The following is a 16,361-nucleotide window of genomic DNA, read 5'->3' as shown; positions in this document are numbered from 1 at the left end:
TATGTATATATGTGTATGTGTAATATGTGTGTGTGTTTCTACTTTTTCTTCCTGCTTCCTCTTCCATGTTTTCTCCACACATTCCTGTGCAGGGGGATCTTCCTATCCCCCTAAATCATTTGTTAGTAAAGCAACTTATCCCCTCCTCCCCGTATATCCCTGTATGTGCTCAGTCAAAAACACAAAAAAGTAGAGTCCTAAAAAGATAGAGTCCTCTAAAATATCCAACTCCCTCGGGAGGTGAGGAGGGATGAATGTGAATAACTCATAATTTTGAATTGCGTTCTTTCCTTTATTTTTTTGTGCATTCTAGGAGGACTTTATTTCCCACCTTATCTGTAAGATTCTTTTTAAAACCATCTTTCTTTAGTCATTGAGTTATCTGTTATTCACATAAAGCTCAGAAAAAAAATGTGAAACCATGTATTCATTCTTTTCCTTTTCTCTGTCCCTGACACCACTTTCTCCCCTACTCCTTGTCTTTCAGTATATATGTCTGTTTCTCATACTCTCTCTTCCTATTCTTCATCCCTTCTCTCCATTTCATCTTTCTCTTTTTTTAATGATGTAAATTGCAAGGTTTCCTTTCTTGACAGTTATGATTAAGGACTGTGCACCTGCTCAGGTGGGATAAATGGGGGAACTGCTGAAGCAGGTATTTATGCTAACTAATGTCGTCTCCTTTCTCACCTTCAAAAGCAATCCAGCAACTCAGAAAAGTCTCCCCTCAAATAAGCATACAGTAACTTTTTACATTCATGCTCTCTCTGATGTCAGAAGAGGCCCCTGCGTCTCAGCTCCATGAGATTTGCTGGGGCACAGGTGCTGTTTCCTCAAAGATGAATGGATGCTTAGCTCACAGGAAAAGGGAGAAATTGTCTCTTCTTTGAAGACGGAAATAAGAAAAAAAGAGCAGAGGAGAAGGCAAAGACAAGAAAGTTTTAATAGTAAATGACTTAGAAATGCCTCCTTTCCCTGTAAGATATTATAAACTCCAGGGTTTCTAGGTTAGATTTAAATATACTTTAAAAATAGAGTACCAAACACTGTTTAAGTTTGCATTCTCATTGTCAAAGCCTGTTCCAACTCCACTTCTCATCTCTTTTCCCTCTCTGATGAGAAGAAACTGTTCTGCTGTAACAACTAGTTAATTAGTAGGTAAATCTCATTGAATAAAGTCTTTTCTCTAAAGGACAAGTTATTTAAAAAGAGGGCAAAGATCTCATCTCTCTCTCTCTATTCTCCTCTCTTTATTTCTTCTCTCCTCCCTTTATTTCCCTTGACATAATAGATAATAAAAAACTGCCACTGTTCTAGTTGGTGAATATATCTCAACTCTATTGAGTCTCCTTTATTCTTTTTTTCCTTGCAATTACGTTTCTTTTTCTTTATTTTTTTTTTTTTTTTTTTTGGTGGAAGAACTTGGTTTATCCTGTAGAGTTCTCAGTTTGGATTTAGCTGATTGCTTCTCTGAAGTGGGGTTTAATAAGTTCCTTATTCCTTGCATTTCCTATGAACTGGTAATAGACCTAGAGGTTTGATCAGATTCAGCACTGAATTTGGGGGATGAGACTATGCCACAGGTGGTGGTGTGTGCTCCCAATAGAAGGTACATCAGGATATCCAGTTGTGTCTCTGTTTTGAGAGTAGAAGTCATTGATATCATTGCCTAGATTCAGTAGTTCTTTAGTAGTTGCAAATAATGATATTTAATCTAATTAAATATCCATTTAATATAAAAAACTTTTTCCTTGTGGCTCAGCTGGTTAAGAATCTGCCTGCAATGCGGAAGACCTGGGTTAGATCCCTGGGTTAGGAAGAACCCCTGGAGAAGGGAAAAGGCTACCGACTCCAGTCTTTTGGCCTAGAGAATTCCATGGACTGTATAGTCCATGGGGTCGCAAAGAGTCGGGCATGACTACTTTCACTTCACTCACATTCTTAAATATCAAATTTCATTATTAAATATCAAATAATGATATTTAATTTATTTCCCCTTCATATATCAGCTGAAAGACTTGTATAAAAAGACTTCTTGTCAAATATTTATTAAGGTAATTTTATCCTATATAAGATAGGCAGGATAAATGCTTCTTTCTCCAGGGTTATACGTTTTTTTAAGTAATCAGGTGGATTTTTAGCAACTTTGAGGTTGACCTTTGAGGTTGATGAGGTTGACCCTCTTAGATAGGTTTCTAGAAAAACCAGACTCAGAAACAGGGATTTGAAGGCACATGAAAAGCATAAATGAGACAGAGATAGAAGGCAGCCCAAACTGGGGGCATTATTGAGTCAGCCAGCAGAGTGAGTGAGTGACTGGTGTTAAAGCTGCCTGGAAAACTGCGGGTGCTGCAATAGAATGCTTCCATCATATCTCTTTTGAGGGAGCTAGATGGATGGCTGTGTGACACCCTAGCTCTTCTGTCCTGATATGGACTCTGGAAGCCAGACAAAGGTATAATGTAAAGAAGTGCCTCTTCTGGCAGCTGAAAGTTGAGCCAGTGTTCCCTGATGTAAACCCTTGATAATAAGGGTAAAGAGATGCGGATGGGGCGTTGACTACTGCAGCTCACTCCTGCCCCCTTTTAGTACGCACATTAGGTTTAGTCTGTCCTGTCACTGAGTCTTCAAGATGGTAGTTAGTGACAATGGGGGAAAAAAACACTCTGTGTTCCTGTTGCTGTAGGAAGAAGCTGACATAATGATGGAGCAGAAAAAATAAAAAGAATGGAAGTCCTTGATGGTGATGCTGAATCAGCCAACCCTCAATTCTACCTATCCTCTGAACTACCAGGTATGTGAGACAATAAATTATTTTATTATTTAGCCATTTTTGAGTTGAGCTTTCTGTAAATTGCATTCAAAGCCATGCTATCTATTATAGTACTATTATTAACCTCATTTAGCAGATGAAAAAATGAGTCCTGGACAGGTTAAAGCAATTTGCCAAAGGTTGATAAAGACAGTAAATGACTCAGCTGGCTGGTGCTTAAGCCTGAGTGTGTCTAATTCTAAAAATTTGATTATATAATCACTATATTCTTTATGGGGCTTCCCTGGTGGCTTAGCCCATAAAGAATCCACTTGTAATGCAAGAGACCTGGGTTCAATCCCTGGGTCAGGAAGATACCCTAGCGAAGGAAATGGCAACCCACTCCAGTATTCTGGCCTGGGAAATCCCATGGATAGAGGAGCCTGGTGGGTTACAGTCTGTGGGGTTGCAAGAGTTGGACATGACTTAGCAACTAAACTGCCACCATGTTATTTATAGCAAGAGGTGAGTCCCTAAAAGATAAGACCCCCAAAAGAGTTTCCTCAATTTTTTGTTTATACAAGACCTTCAAGGACTCATGCACATGAGGAGAATCATTGGAGGATGGAGCTTGCCTACCCGACCAAGTTCTAGTCATGTGAAGGCAGCCATGAGTCACCAACTAAGAATCCTGGCATCACTTTATTGATGGGCACAGCAGCCCCCTGGGAATCATGGGTAAGAGTTGCATGAAGAAAGTAGCTTGGACCCAAACCCAAATTGTGGTTCCCTACTCTTACCTCCCTGGAAGCCTGGACTGAGGGACTTGCCGCTGGAGAGAGCTGACTTGGTGGAGTAGACCCTTGTCCAACACATGGTCTCATTAAACTCACCAGGCAAAACAGGAGCCAGGCCAGTGGGAGGGAAATAACTGACTTCTCCTTTTGAGGCAATGCAGTGCCAAATCTCATTATGTCACAGGATGCAACCTATGGACTTCTTAGCAATCATTAGCCATTGATTTCTTAGGAGTGTTGGTAGTAGTTGAAATTCTTTACCCAGCACTTCTCAAAGAAACTTGCAGTGTTTGTGGGCTGAGGTGGGAATGTGGAGAGAAGGAAGTGTTTTCTTCCAAGTCAGTAAACTTTTTCTGTAAAGAGTCAAATAGTAATATTTTAGGATTTGGGAGTCACACATGGTCAGTGTTGGACATTCTTCGTTTGTTTGTTTCTCAAACCTTTAATATTGTAAAAACTATAGGTGTCCAGAACCCAAAACAGGACACAGGCTAAATTTGGCTGGGACTGGGGAGAGTCTGACCCTGATCCAGTTATTGCCAAACCTGGTGCCGCAGTTTAGTGCCCTCTGACATGGCTCTGGATGGGACTTTACTTAAAGCAACTCTAAGTTCATACTGTACCCTGGGCCAAAAGTCATTCCCTTTTCTATATCTTAAATCTACTTATGTGTCTAGCCATGCAGTGCAATATAGCTTGTACTATATTCAATGCAATGATTAAACAAACTTGGTTGCCACCAGACTAAACATAGTTCACTTAATACAATGCCTGCAGTATGCCAGTGTCTCAGGTTTGAATATGCATTATGTTTCATTATTAAAGTTCAAAAAGCTTCCAAATTAAAATCTTTGGCTTGTTAATTGAAGTTGAATGAATATCCCAACTTCTGCTTTCCTGTTTTGCTCTCTCTATAATAAGAGAAGCCTTCTTCTGCAAAGCCTGCTTCCCTCTACAACCCCTATAACCTGGGCACACAGGGTGTGTATGCCCTCTTGTTTTCAAAGTTGACTTAATGCTGTGCAGTCAGTAGGATTCACAAGATTCTCATGACATCAGCTCCGAGCTCATTATATTGAATAAACATATACAAATGAATAGAAACTTTTCTTTCTGCCAAAAACCACTTCTTCTCTCCTTTCAACCTGGCTCAGTTTCTGCCTCATAGGGGCCTCATGGGGTTCTCCACTGTTTAAAAACATCCTGCCACTTTCCCTTCCCAAGCCAGGTAATGCCACCAGGAGGTTTCCACATAAGCACAGCCTCTCACCCAGATCAGTACTCAATCTGTCATTAGCCAGCCAGGCTGCACTTGACCATCTTTTCTTCCCTACGTTTAATGCCCTCCTTATTTCAGCCACATTTTCTCACTGTGCAGACAGTGTGTGCCTCTAGATCTTGACATTCTCTTACTACTTCCTGAAATATTTCACACTGGTTTTCCTGGTCTTTCCCTCTCAAATGAATGTAAATGTCCTGTGCCTCTTCTCTAAGTGTCCCAATCATCCAAGGGAGTTTCCCCATTGTTCTTATTAATTTGCTACCTGATGCTTAGAAAGGGTGGTCCAGGAGAGTTTCCTGAGCTCTAGTGTCCCCAGGCCATCATTCCCTTACCTTCTGTGGTCTCCCCACCTTTCTTTGTTGGACCACCTTGACCCCATCACGCCCTCTGACCTGGTGATAACTGAAATGTCCCTTTGGTTGCAGTTTTTAAGCACTTAGGTCAGAGTATAGCTTTTTTCCCTTTCAAATCCGTGGGGTCAGAGTATAGCTTTTTTCCCTTTCAAATCCGTGTTGAGATTCCAGCGTTGTGTTCTCTAACTTTCTCTATTTTCCCAAAGCAAGCTTTCATCCCTGGAGTTTAATCAGTATATCTTTTTTGTTTGCTTTTTCCTTTTCTTTCCCCACTGCCAGTGTTCCGACTAAAAGACGAAATCTTGTTTCTTAAGCTGATTCGATTTTCCCTTGAGTCCCTGAGTAAACCTAATTTGTAAAGAAAGCATGTTTCCTGCTAACGTCTTTTTAATTCCTTTCTAAAACTCTGGGTTTGCAATAAGCTCCATGGACTTTTCTCCCTGATTTTCATTCTAAGAAGATGGCTTATTTCCTCTGTTACAAACCACTCCACACCTCTCGTGTTAGCCTTCCAGTTCCACTGTATTCACTCATTGATAAAATCTACCACTTCTTGTCGACTTTTTCTAACAGACCTTCAGGACCTAAAATAGAGGAACATAATTTGTGGCAACTGGTCTAGTGCTTCATGTGATGCCCAGCTCTCAGGGTTTAAAGATTGGAATCATACAGTAATATTCTGTGGCTCACGGGGGAATGTAGGTCCTTTTCATAGTTCACAGTAGTTCTGGCCAAGACACAAAAGAAATAAAACGTGCCCTAGTCATAAAAATGATTCCATATGCCTATATGGGATATATATTTATACCATATACCTTCATTGCCTTTCTGGGAATGAAGAGACTCTCTCAGGGGTGAACCTGCTCAGCTGAGTACCAGTTGCTATCCAGTCATAGGCCAAGTGTTCACGTGCTCTCCAGCTGTCTGCTGTGGTCCCAGTATGGCACTTAGGTTCTCAAAAACTGGCCCTTGTGTTTGCTCATAAGGTTTCCTCCATATGTTGGGTGCTGGGGCTTCTAGTCACAGGCCTCCTCCTCACTGAGTTTTGACCAACTGAGATCAGACACATGAAACCAAATTAGGAATAAATTGCAGCATCAGCTTTAGTCCTAGTGTGGGAGGCCCCTTCAAATCCACAATTAATGTGCCATTTCCCACTTAACATGGTAGGGATGCAAACCTTTGCAGCTAACCATTGGGAAAGAAAAGCAGCCCTTGGAACCTGGAAGCCAGTCAGTTAGGCCTTGGGGTTCTCCTGTTGAATGTGAACAATGTCACAGAATATCAACGTCAAGGCAAGGCCTCTCTGGTCATGATGTGAGTGTGTGTGTGTGTATTAGTCGTTCTGTCATGTACAACTCTTTGTGATCCCATGGACTATAGCCCACCAAGCTCCTCTATTCATGGAATTCTCCAGGCAAGAATACTGGAGTGGGTTGCCATTCCATTCTCCAGAATATCTTTCCAACCCAGCAATTGAACCCAAGGCTCCTGCATTGAGGGCAGCTTCTTTACCATCTGAGCCACCAGGGAACCCCTGGTCATGATGGCTCAAGACAAAAATAAGATGACTGTACAACCATTTCTTGACTACTGGCAAAGCATGAACATTGTCCAAACCACAAAATACGAATCCTCTCCTCTTCTGGTTAATGTAATTGCCAAATATGACTTTAGCCTTGTAGTTTTCCCTCTTTCCAGATAAGATTTATTGAGGTACCTTAAGATAGAATTAGCTTACCCATGCTTCCAGCAGCAGCCAATTCAGAGCAGAACTCTGCTTCCTTAAACCCTGTGCAAAATCACCTAACATAAGCCAAAATCCTACAAGTTCTTTACAACTCTCTGTAACTGAGATGCTTCACAGTTCCCCATGGTGTGCATATTTGTCTTCATTGCAACAAGGAATAAACTCAACTTACTCAGCTTCTCACGTGTTCCTGGTGATCACTGGCTGGAGGATGTTGTCACCAGGAACAATTTACAACAGGGGCAAAGACACTTAATTCTTTAGCCTTTTTTTTTTTTTTTTTTTTGGTCACACCACTTGGCATTGGGATCCTAGTTCCCCAGCTAGGAATTGAACCTGCACTCCCTGAATTAGAAGCACAGAGTCTTAAACACCAAACAGCCAGGGAAGTCCTGATTCTTTAGACTTTAAGTTAAAAAAAAAAAAAACAAAGCCCCTTTCCCTGATATGGAACAATATGGATTTACTCATCAGCATGGACAGACAGAGCAGGAGATTGGTAGTAGATATTCTCCGAGGATGAAAGGAAAGGGCTCAAGACTGGAGAGAAGAAGACAAAGTTTGGACAGAAGAAAAGAATTAGGTTATGTGTTCTGACCCTTCTCTCCTAATCCTCCAAAAATTGGATGGGGAGCAAGGACCTAGGCTTAAGGCAAACCCAGCCTGGGCATCTGTGGGATCCAAGAGTGATCCACTGGTGCCCTGCTTCCCACAAGGCCTTTCAAGACTGGCAGCTCTCGCTGTGCCAGCACACATGGTGATAACACAGAGAAGTAGAGATGTAGTGCATATAGACACATGAAGAGCTCCTGGCCCCACCACATCATAAGGACAGATCCAGTAATTTCCTCTCTCTCCTAGTGGCACCTAGAGATTAGCCAAGGGAGAGAAGCAGCATGCTTGCTTTGGGGGATCCCAGTCAGGAGTGGGACACGTATTCAGGTAGAGCCAAGGCCAACCTGGTAACCAACTTAAAGACTGACTATGACATGTCACAGAGGTGAAAGCAGAATCTTCCCAACAATGCCAAGAACAGCCCCCCAGCTAAGTGCATCTACATGACATCAACTGAGACTGAGAGAGTGGAGACACAGGTCTTCCCTGTTGGACATTTTGTTGTGGCTTCAGAAGTTTCCCCAGGGCACTGGAGCCAGTTCAGGTGGTGGAGAATGGGTGTGGGCAAGAAAGACTAGACTGTGAGACACACACACGGCTGAACTGACTCCACAGGTCATTGCTGCTACAAATGGAGACAGCACAGAATGAACAACACAGCCTGAATTATGATATTGGGTGTATGATTTCAAATTCAAATGTAAAAATTTAACACGCATGCAACTTGTGCATTTGCCAGTTCAGGTGAGAATTCATACCATCACACTGGTACAACTCAATGGAGGAATGGCGGAAGCTTCTCTCTCCTACCTGGGTTTAAGTGACAAGCCCAGTGCTAGAGAAAAAAGCTGGAGTGGGGCTTGTTCCCTTAGAGGAACCCCACAGGCATGGTAACTGGAGGAGGAGAGAGAGCTCTTTTGGGGGCTTACAGTTTTGAGAGGGTGAGAGGGAAAAAGAGAGAGGGAAAAGAAGAGGGAGAGAGGGAGGGAGGAGAATAGGACTCAATCCTTCCCAGTGAGAAAATATTGGTGGAGCTTCCTTTTTGTATATAGGGTTAAAGTAGAACACATTGGGATGGGGATGCATAGGAGAACAGTTCATCCTCTGTTGCTGCTGCTGCTAAGTCGCTTCAGTTGTGTCCTACTCTGTGCAACCCCATAGATGGCAGCCCACCAGGCTCCCCCATCTCTGGGATTCTCCAGGCAAGAACACTGGAGTGGGTTGCCATTTCCTTCTCCAATGCATGAAAGTGAAAAGTGAAAGTGAAGTCGCTCAGTCATGTCTGACTCTTAGCGACCCCATGGACTGCAGCCTACCAGGCTCCTCCTCCTCTAATAGCTAGTATTTGTTCCCTAGTCATACATCTCACATGTCTTTGGGGGAAGCCATTACCTGAGCTCTCAGCTCTAAGGACAGGGGTTGGAACAGGATGATTTGGGTACCACCTGGGCTGGAGAAAGTCAAAGAATCATAGAGAAAGCATGGCTCTGAAGAAATGATTTAGGCATTCCCCCATACTTTCTTTTTAAAAGTCTGTCACTTTAACATACAAATATATATTCTTAGAAAAATTTAAGCACCATTAAAAATTTTAAGTCCCCATTTACCATTGGCTACAGGCTAGCCCTTAGCCCGGTAGTAGAGTAAGATCTATTATCCATTTGGGATGTGTTGTTCTAGACTTTATTATGCACACTTCTATTCCCGTATATAACAAATAGCATGTGCCTTCAGTATCATGCTGCTCTTTTTGCACATATACTTCTTGCACAAGCCTTCCAAATTGGAATTTTACTACACATATTGTTTGTAACTTGATTTTGCTCTGTATAATACCCATTAATCATTTAATCTTTAAAAAACTATTTTAAATTTTTATCTAAGTAATACATATACATTGTTTAAAGTTTAAACTATGTAATTTAAGATTTATAATGAAGAATATATTTCTTTGTATGTATCTCCTTCCCTAAACTTTTAGCTGTTGCTTTTGGTAATTGCTTTTAAAACAGTATGCTTATATTATTTCTTAATTTATCATTTTAGACATATCTAGAAAAGTCCTACTATAAAAGAAGATAAGTTAGACTCCTTCTATCTCACACATTCCTATGGTCCCTCTTTCCAATCTTTGAATACAGTACTGATTTTTTATTAAATAAATTGGATGTTTTTCTTATTATAAAAATGTATTATTCACTGAGGAACCAAATGTGTATGTTATGATTAGATTTCCTCCCTTGTGCAACTCCCCCCACCACCACTCCTTTACTTAGTTTTCTATCACATTATCCAACAGAACTTTTAAAACTTCATATACCTGGTGAAACAAACCAGGCATTCCTGGTTAAACATACCATGCCTGTGGACATATCTCTTCTAGCCTCCATCTAGACTAACTGCTTTCTCAGCCTGCTCTACAGGACTTTCCATTGTCCCACACTATGTTAGCTCATCTGTGTCTCAAATATCATATCTTCTTTTTTCCTGATATGTCCTTTCATTTTGGTGGAGTATATCTTTTATTACACTGCTGTTTGCTTAACCAATATCCATTATCCTCTTCTTACCATCTAATGAAATTCTTATTTTACTAGGTTTAGCAAATAACAAAGATATGTTTCCCAGGCTGCCTTATGGATGGGTATGGTTAATGACATATAAATATGCGAGATTTCTAAGACAGTTTTTGCCCTCTGTGCTTTCTTCTTTCTTCCTCTTTCTTCTGCCTGGAATATGGATGTGATAGCTGGTGCTCTGACAGCTGTAAGTGACCATGAGGATACCTGTACTAATAATATCAATCATAAACATAGAATGAACTATGTCCCTGATGGTTTCTTGAAGTCACATGGTGGCTTGACTTTACCTCTAGACTTATTTTTACTAGTGAAACAAAGAAACAAACCTGTATATGTTTAAGCGGACTGCAGTGGACTCTGTAACTATTACAATTCCTAACTGATAAAATTTCTTCCTAAGATAGAATGAATTGAAGTAATTTTTAAAAGACATTCTGTGTCTGAAATGATTTTATTTCTTCATACAAATTAATTTATAGATTGATTAGGTATCAAATCATAGAAATCACTCTCTGTAAGACTAATGAATGTGTTATTTCATTGACTTCAGACATTCACTTCTCCTATTGGGAAGAACATTGCCATTCTGATTCTTGACTCTTCTTGGGAGGATCTTTCTTTTGAACTTGGTATTCTGAAACTTCACAGTGATGTGAAATAAAGGATATCTCTTTTAATTAACTATGCTGGGCATTGAATGGATCCTTTTACACTGGAAGTTTGAGTTCTTTAATTCTTATATTATTCATTTAATAATAATTTTGTTGTTTTTCTTCTATTTTCTCTTTCTGGAACTCTCACTCAGATTTGGTCATGGGAATAGTGCTCTAGTTTTCTGATCTTTTCTTTCTGATATTATTTTTCTTTGTCTTTTGGTTCTATTTTCTGAGCAATTTCCTCAACTTCATTTTCCAGCTCTTCTTTTGGATTTTGAAAAATTTGGGTGCTTTTTTCCCCAAGATCTTTCTTGTTCTTGAATTTTCTTTTCTACTTTCTTTACCTTCCCTTCTCCTCTTCTTTCTTTCCCCAGCTCCTTCCTTATCTCATTCTGTCCCTGTCCCTTCCATACTGATCTTGTTTCAGGGATGCAGTATCTTCTCTTACTCCTGAGGGTATTAATTATAGCTTATGCTGGTCTGTTATTTATTTTTAGTTTTTTGTTATTGCCTAAAGCGCCTCTTCATGAAAGAGGAGACTGAAAAAGTTGGCTTAAAACTCAACATTCAGAAACTAAGATCATGGCATCTGGTCCCATCACTTCATGGCAAATAGATGGGGAAACAATGGAAACAGTGAGAGACTTTATTTTGAGGGGCTCCAAAATCACTGTGGATGGTGACTGCAGCCAAGAAATTAAAAGACACTTGCTCCTTGGAAGAAAAGCTGACCAACCTAGACAGCATATTTAAAAGCAGAGACTACTTTACCAACAAAGGTCCATCTAGTCAAAGCTATGGTTTTCCCAGTAGTCATGTATGGATGTGAGAGTTTGACTATAAAGAAAGCTGAGAGCCAAAGAAATGATGCTTTTGAACTGTGGTTCTGGAGAAGACTCTTGAGGGTCCCTTGGACTGCAAGGAGATCAGACCAGTCCATCCTAAAGGAAATCAGTCATGAATATTCATTGGAAGGACTGATGCTGAAGCTGAAACTCCAATATTTTGGCCACCTGATGGGAAGAACTGACTCATTTGAAAAGACCCTGATGCTGGGAAAGATTGAAGGTGGGAGGAGAAGGGGACGACAGAGGATGAGATGGTTAGATGGCATCACCAACACGATGGACATGAGGTTGAGTAGACTCCGGGAGTTAGAGATGTACAGGGAAGCCTGGTGTGCTGCAGTCCATGGGGTCACAAAGAGTCGGACATGACTGAGCGACTGAACTGGACTGATACAATATTTCTTTCCTTTGATTTTCTTTCTTCTCTTTGTGTGTTTGATTCTTGGACTTTCATGTTAGGTGCTTCCCGGATGTAATGATGTTTTTGATGTTTTCATATTTAGGAGCAAGGTGCTAAAAAGTTGACTGAAAGCTGTGCATATACATGTTCATCATTTCATAGAATTTATATAGAATGATTGGTACTTGTATATGCTCCAAATACTCAGCACTTATGGGTCATTTTTATGGGTCATGTAGGGTATCAGAACAGGCCATCTCAAAACATAGCACTATGACATTATTATTTTGAACTGCAGGCAATTGGGAAGAAGCAGATGCAGGGTAGTTTTCTTCCCTCCCCTGTTTGCCTAAAAGTAGGACATAAATTTGTTAATGCGTCTCCCTTTCCTATATCAAGAAGAGTAGAATTCTTTATCACCAGGAAAGAGATTTAGACTCTTATCAACCCAGAGATGGGCACTAAGAGAAATTTACATAGCAAATTACCAAATGACTCTTATTGTCCTTTAGTTTATCCTCTGTATTTACCTTCCCATAGTTTGTCATCCCTAAAAGCCTAAACCTATCTTCCTTTGTCTTGTCACTTCTCCACAAATTTATTATTTTCTTAAGATGCTACATAAACCTCAGCTTCTGACCACCTCTTGGAATGACTCATCATTGACTTCTCCCATGTGTATGCATGATATACGTGTTAATAATTTTTTTTCTCTTGTTCGTATATATCTTTCTGTCAGTTTATTTTGCATTCTCAGCCACTGAATATAAGAGAGTAGAGGAATTTTTTCCTCCTCTGTGATCATTTTTGGGACCATTTGATTTCTCCAGAGACAGATTTATCAGTATCCTCCTGCCTGGTTGCCCTCTGTTTAGCTGACTTTTTTTTTTTTTTTTTAAGGAATGACCATATCTTTATTAAGCTGTCATGTGCTGGAGGAGGGGCTCTGTGTGTGAGCAGTGGATATGAGCAGATGGGGAAGGCCTTTGGGAGGCTCACCCTACCCAGTGACCCCCTCTCACTGTGTGCTCCATTCCACTCCTCCAACTTTTTTTAAAGCTGAGTAGGGGACAGGTGGTTTTCTGCTTCACTAGGTGAAAGTGAAAGTCCCTCAGTTGTGTCTGACTCTCTGCAACCCCATGGACTATACAGTCCATGGAATTCTCCAGGCCAGAAGACTGGAGTGGGTAGCCTTTCCCTTCTCCAGGGGATCTTCCCAACCCAGGGATCGAACCCAGGTCTCCCACATTGCAGGTGGATTCTTTACCAACGGAGCTAATGGAGGGGGCGGGGAGCTCAGTAGGTAGACTTTCGTTGATCCAGTTTCAGTAGATATCTCTGCCCTGCCTGATTTACTGGAGTCTAGAGACTCTCTGATTCCATTTTTACCCAGTGTCTTGTAGTGGAAGGGGAAGGTAAGTGTTCTGGCTGGTGGATTGGGGAGGGAGCTGGGAATTAGTCTTCTAATGACTTTAAATGTCTCTCCTTTCCCCTCTGCCTTTCTCAGACTCCCACCTTGATCCCATCCTCTCTAGCTCTGAGTGTCTCCAATTTGTGAGTTTTTCTGAGGGTCTGCATTGTGAAGTGGCTTGATTCTCACTTTCATTCCTCTCTGATGGCACTTGCTATTTACGCTTTGTCTTTTCTAATTCCTTGATCCATGTTCCAGTTTCTCAATTTTGTGAACATCTCTTGTCTGCTCTTCCCCTATTGTCTTTGTCTTTTCCCACATGTAGTCCTTTTAGTATGCTTTAAATAGAATAAATTTTTATTTTCAACTTTAAGTTGAATAGAAGAGCAGAAGAGCTCTTATAAACAAACAGACTGAGGTCAATATGTGATGTGACTCTACTCAAAGTCAATCAGTGGCTGGCAGAATTAGAATAGAACTCTAAAGTTCTGAGTTAATTTCTGTGGTGAGATTTACTGATAAGACGGTTTAACCAATCATCTTTCATACCCAGGTGGCTCAGTGGTAAAGAACCCACCTGCCAAGTAGGCGATTCAGGTTGAATCCCTGGATTAGAAAGATCTCCTGGAGAAGGAAATAGCAACCCACTCCAGTATTCTTGCCCAGGAAATTCCATGGACAGAGGAGCCTGGCAGGCCACAGTCCACGAGATTGCAGAGTTGGACATGACTTAGCGACTAAACAACAACAAAGCTTCAACCAATCATCTTTCATAATTGAAATTAAGAGCCTGACTCCTCCTTTTTAAAATTTTACTTTTAAAGCTAGAATCTACTTTGGATTTTCCTACATTCCTTTGGTACAAAGGGTTACGAGAGAGTCTCACGGGGACGTAGACTCCTGGTCACATCAGTAGAAAGCTCTCATCTACCGGGATTCCTAAACATGCAAGTGTGTCTGGACCTACTGAAAAAGACATCGTACCTGTCAGCCCTCCAGGCCCTGCAGAATAAGATGACGGGCTGAGACATCATGGGCTCCAGTTTTAGCAAAAGTAGTTTAGAGGGAGGTAAGAAGAGAGGAAGGGGGCTGGCATGCTCCAGGAAATTAAAGAATGTCTGAACAGTGGAGCAACAAGATGGTAATCACCAGCAGGCTGGCTAATTGAGACTTGGCTTACTAGGATGACAGCAGAGGAGGAACCAAGATTAACAGGAGAGAAAAAAAAAGGATCTAATTGGAAGCTGCATTAATTTTTTGAAGAGTCAGATAATGACTGAGAAGCAGGGCAACTCTTCATATAGACAGGCTCATAATGGAAAGGAAATAGAAGATTAATCTACTGTGGATTCTCTACACTTGGGCTGATTTAATACCCAAAGACCTCTTCTGAGCCTGTCTTCCCTCTCCTCCCTCTCAGAGTCATTTTTGAACTGGAAGGGAAGCGTTTATGTCAAAAGAAACTCGTGGGGCTGAAAAGAGATGATAACTTTGTGGTGTCAGAATGATGACTGGGTGTCACTGCCCCGTGCAAACAACAGAGGCTCAGAACTGCTCAAGCCTTCCCAGGACCTTAGAATAGGCATCCTCATGGGCTGTACAAGGATGTCTGCTGGTTAGTTACAACTGAGCCAGGGTCATGGAATCTGAAGCAGTTTCACAAGGAATTTGTCAAAGCTACTTTACAGGAGCTACAAGTAGAAGTTTGGAGATTTTAAACATAGAAGGAAGCCACAGAAACAGAAGCATATAGAACAGAAAAGGAGTTTACTTGCAGAGAGATTTTGCAAGGGAGCCCAGGCTTTTAATAGCTACTCTCCAAATAAAATATATTAAAGTTCTTTTAAAAAAAAAGTTACCAAGATTACTGTAGTATGTTTGTGGTGGGAAAACAGCAGTTGTTAAACTTGATTGTCAGGTACTCAAAGATAATCTTATATCTGGAGACATCAGGACTTCAGAAGTCAGAAATAAAGTTTTTTGTTGCTATGTTTTAATGAGTTGTAACCTAAGGGCTCAACATCTCACTTAAAGGCATACATATTGTGGGTAGTTTTTTTTCCAGACCACAAGTGCATATAGTAATAGAGCAAGTCATGCAATTTCTTTTTTTTTTTTTTTTTGGTTTCCGAGTGCCTATGAAGTTATATTTGCTCTATACTGCAGTCCATTAAGTATGAGATTGCATTGCATCTAAAACATGTAAATAAAAAATGCTAACCATCATCTGAATCTTAACAAGTTATTATCTTTTTGCTGATGGAGAGTCTTGCCTCAGTGTTGATAGCTGCTATCTGATCAGAGTGGTAGTTGTGGCAATTTCTTGAAATAAGACAACAGTGAAGTGTAATGCATTGATTTTCTCTCTTCCTTTCATGAACGATTTCTCTGAAGCATACAATACTTCCTAATAGCATTTTACCCACAGTAGAACTTCTTTCAAAATTTAGGTTGATCCTCTCAAACCCTGAAGCTGCTCTATCACAGCTAGGTTTATGTAATATTCTAAATTCTTTGTTGTCATTTCAACAACCCTCACAGCATCTTCACTAGAAGTAGATTCCAATTCAAGAAACTACCTTCTTTGCTCATCGATAAGAAGCAACTCATCTTTCATCATGAAATTGCAGCAATTCAGTCACATCTTCAGGCTCCACATGTAATTCTAGTCCTCTATTTCCACCACATCTGTAGTTACTTCCTCTACTGAAATCTTAAACCCCTCAAAGTCATCTATGAGGATTGGAATCAATTTCTCTTAAACTCCTGTTAATGTTGATATTTTTCTCATGAATCACAAAAGTTATTAATCACATCCAAAATGGTGACTCCTTTCCAGAAGGCTTTCAATTTACTTTGCCCAGATCCATCAGAGGAATCCCCATCTATAGCAGCTATAGCCTTATGAAATATAT

At 40.6% G+C, this 16,361-nt stretch overlaps 1 long non-coding RNA gene across 2 annotated transcripts in view; it reads left to right on the top strand.

The window, feature by feature from the left end:
* LOC123334761 overlaps positions 1 to 16,361 on the top strand; it is a 90,124-nt gene that overhangs the window by 69,229 nt on the left and 4,534 nt on the right. The window contains exons 4-5 of one of the 2 annotated variants that reach the window (XR_006552877.2): positions 2,687 to 2,794; positions 3,337 to 3,490. This is a non-coding gene — a long non-coding RNA (uncharacterized LOC123334761). Of the gene's footprint in view, positions 1 to 2,686; positions 2,795 to 3,336; positions 4,398 to 16,361 lie in introns of those variants that run through there. The other variant, XR_006552876.2, reaches the window with a different exon arrangement.

The sequence above is a fragment of the Bubalus bubalis genome, chromosome 8, assembly GCF_019923935.1.
Source record: "Bubalus bubalis isolate 160015118507 breed Murrah chromosome 8, NDDB_SH_1, whole genome shotgun sequence".
Taxonomy (NCBI): Eukaryota; Metazoa; Chordata; class Mammalia; order Artiodactyla; family Bovidae; genus Bubalus; species Bubalus bubalis.
This window is presented reverse-complemented; position numbering and strand designations above follow the sequence as displayed.